This window comes from Setaria italica, chromosome II (assembly GCF_000263155.2).
Source record: "Setaria italica strain Yugu1 chromosome II, Setaria_italica_v2.0, whole genome shotgun sequence".
NCBI classification, from domain to species: domain Eukaryota; kingdom Viridiplantae; phylum Streptophyta; class Magnoliopsida; order Poales; family Poaceae; genus Setaria; species Setaria italica.
This window is the reverse complement of record NC_028451.1, coordinates 15,793,707-15,797,290: the sequence shown is the minus strand read 5'-3', so window position 1 is coordinate 15,797,290 and position 3,584 is coordinate 15,793,707.

Sequence of the window (3,584 nt, the reverse complement as noted above, 5' to 3'; positions counted from 1 at the left end):
TTCACTGGCTTGGAGCCGGCCCTGATGTTCAAGGAATGCTCGGCGACTTCTCTCGGGATGCCAGGCATGTCCGAGGGCTTCCACGTGAAGACGTCGCTGTTCGCGTGGAGGAAGTCGACGAGCGCGCCTTCCTATTTGGGGGATAGGGCCACGCTGATCCGCACAACCCCTGCGTTGGAACAGCCGGGATCGAGGGGGACTTCCTTGATACCTTCGATGGGCTCGAAGGAGATGTTCGGCTGCTTGGAGTCGGGCCGATCCTTGGTGGCCTCCGCAAGCTGGACCGCCGAGCCGCTCGAGACGGTGATGGCCGCGGCGTATTCACAGCACTCTACGTCGCACTCATATGCCTTCTGGAAGGTCGTGCCGACGGTGATGACCCCGTTGGGCCCCGGCAGCTTGAGCTTGAGGTAGGTGTAGTTGGGGATAGCCATGAACTTCGCGTAGCACGGCCGTCCCAAGATGGCATGGTAGGTTCCGCGGAACCCCACTACCTCGAAGGTGAGGACCTCCTTCCTGTAGTTGGAAGGGGTCCCGAACGTAACGGGTAGGTCGATTTGCCCGAGGGGCGTCGCCTGCTTCCCTGGCACGGCGCCATGGAAGGGTGCCTTGCTGGGACGGAGGCGGGAACGGTCGATCCCCATAGCGTCGAGAGTCTCGGCGTAGAGGAGGTTAAGGCCGCTGCCCCCATCCATGAGTACCTTGGTGAGGCGCGTCGTGCCGACGATGGGGTCGACGACGAGAGGGTAACGCCCCGGATGCCGGACGCGTCCAGGGTGGTCGGACCTATCGAAGGTGATGGCCGGCCCTGACCAGTCAAGGAAGGCCGGAGTCGCCGGCTCGGCTGCGTAGACCTCCCGGCGCTCCAGCTTTTGCTGGCGCTTGGTATCGTATGCCGCGGAGCCGCCGAAGATCATGAAGCAGCCATCTACCTTGGGGAAGCCATCTTCCTTATCTTCGTCGCCCTTCTTTTCCTCATCGGGCTTCCGCTTCCGATCGCCTTTCACTGGATTGCCCACGAAGTATCTCTTCATGAGATTGCAGTCTTTGTAGGCATGCTTCATGGGGAACTCGTGGTTCGGGCACGGTCCCTCAAGCAACTTGTCGAAGAAGCCGGGAGCGCCCTCGGGAGACGGCTGCCCCCGCTTGCGCTCGACCGCGGCCACGAGGGGGGCCTCGCGCCGTTGCTTGCCCTTCTTCTTCTGCTGGCGGTTGGAGGTGCCTTCGTCGGCATCCTCCTCCCGTTTCGCCTTGCCTTTGGAACGGTCGAAGATCGCTCCGACGGCCTCTTCGCCAGAAGCGTAGCTAGTGGCGATATTGAGGAGCTCCTCCATGGTTCGCGGGCCTCGGCGCCCCAGCTCGTGGACGAGGGGCCGGCAGGAGGTCCCTGCTAGGAAGGCTCCTATGACGTCGACGTCCGCGACGTTGGAGAGCTCGGTGCGCTTTCTGGAGAAGCGCCGGATGTAATCCCGGAGGGACTCGTCCGCCCCCTGGCGACAGCTCCGGAGATCCCAGGAGTTGGCGGGGCGCGTGTACGTGCCCTGGAAGTTTCCTATGAAAACCTCCTTCAGGTCGTTCCAGCTGCGCACGTGTCCCGAAGGGATATGTTCTAGCCAAGCTCGCGTGGAGTCGGTAAGGAAGAGGGGTAGGTTGCGGATGATAAACAGGTCATCATCCGCCCCGCCGGCTTGACATGCAAGCCGGTAATCGCTGAGCCACACTCCAGGATTCGTCTCCCCTGAGTATTTGGCTATACTCGTGGGTTGCCTGAAGCGCGGCGGAAAGGGCGCGTTCAGGATGCGCGTAAAGAAGGCCCGGGGCCCAGCCAGACCGGGGCTCGGGCTGCGGTCTTCCCCGCTGTCGTAGCGCCCGCCACGGTGGACGTGGTAGCCTCGATCCACCCCGTCCTCCCTGTCTGCGCGGGAGCGTCTCCGCGCGTTCAGGGTGTCGCGGGCGTCGCGGACGGGGCCGACGCGCTGGTGGACGGATCGAACCTCGCCTCCCGCGGGTGGTGGGGTCCGTCGGGCGGACGCGGCCTGATTCGCCCCCGGAGGGGGCTGATGGACGGATTCCCCCCGCCTTTCCGGGGGCGCGTCGGGCGTCGCCCGGCTGGCGTTCTGCCCGCGTCGCCGGGACGCCGAACTTTCCGCCTGCTGGACGGCAGCGCATTCGAGCAGGTTGCGCATCTCTTGGCGTGCCCGTCGCTCCTCGGGCGTCGCTGGTTCGGGGAGCTATCGGAGCAACACCGCCGCGGCGGCAACGTTTTGGCTAGCGCGGGCGAAGAGCTGCGGACGCTCTTCGTCCGCGTAGATGCGTTGCTGAACGTCGCGCGCCCGTTGTCGTGCTCCCCCCTCGTGGTGGGGGTGCTCGACTTCTTGGCGGGCGCCCATGCACGCCTCTGGTTGCCGAGAGCACTCCGGGGCCCTTGGTAAGGCTCCGGTTGTAGCTGCGACGCGCGAGGGGGGAGCCCTTTGTCTCCCCTCGGCATCATTGCTGTTGGATCCCTCGGAGTGCGCGTCGACCACAAGGCACTCGTGCGAGGGGTGGGGACTCCCGCTGCTGGAGCCGGCATCAGAGATCGCCCTCGTTGCGCCCACGAGCTCGTTGCTCGCGGGCGACGCGGTCATGGACCGTGCCAGGAGGTGTCCGTAAGCCCCCGTGGTGTTGCGTAGCCCGAAGGGCTGTCCCCCTGGTGAGGTCCTTCCAGTGGGCGAGCGGCCGTTCGCCGCCGTCCCGGCAGCGGGGCTGGGGGCGGCTGAGCGAGCGGGTAAGACGAGGACAGGGATCAGCTCGATCCCTTCCCCGGTGGCAAGGAAGTCCAGGCTCCCGAATCGGATCAGGGAGCCCGGAGCAAAGCTACTATCGTAATTGGCCATCTGAGGCTGGGAATGTACGCGCAAAGGTCCCCTACCTGGCGCGCCAACTGTCGTTGTCAAGATCGGCGGATCAAGACTTAGACTAGTAAATTTCTTTTATGCGCGTAAAGCCTCAGGTGGTGGCGTGGGAGACACGGGTTAGACTGGTTCGGGCAAGGGAAGCCCTACGTCCAGTATCGAGGATGCTCGTATTGCCCATGCGGGGTTCTGTAGTAGGGGTTACAGGTCGACGAGAGAGGGACTGGTCCCAAGTCTCTTTCGTGCTTGTGCTCTCAAGGAGAGTCGTTGTGTGCTGTGGCTTGTGGGAGAAGAAGCCGATCCCCCCTCCGGCCCTGGATTCCTCCTTTTATATCGCAAGGGGGGTGGCCGGAGTTATAGCTGGGACCGGGTGAAGAGGACCGTAAAGAGTAAAGCGTAGAATGGTAAAAAATACGGCAGGAAGGAGGAGCAAGTTCCTAGGCGCCCGACGCCTCCGCCGGCCCCTGGCGAACGCCGGCGTGCATGCCGGAGGGGGAGGCGGCCGTGTGCCAACTGTCGTTGCTCCCTACAGATAGCTCCTTCGGCACTTGTAGGCGTCGGGTCATGATGAAGGCGTTTCGTCGTTATCCTGGTGTCTGTTGGGGAGGACGGTGGATGCCACCATTCGGATGATGGCTCCCGGAGAGAGGGCGTCACATCCTTACTGCCGGGCGTGCGGGACCCGAGGGT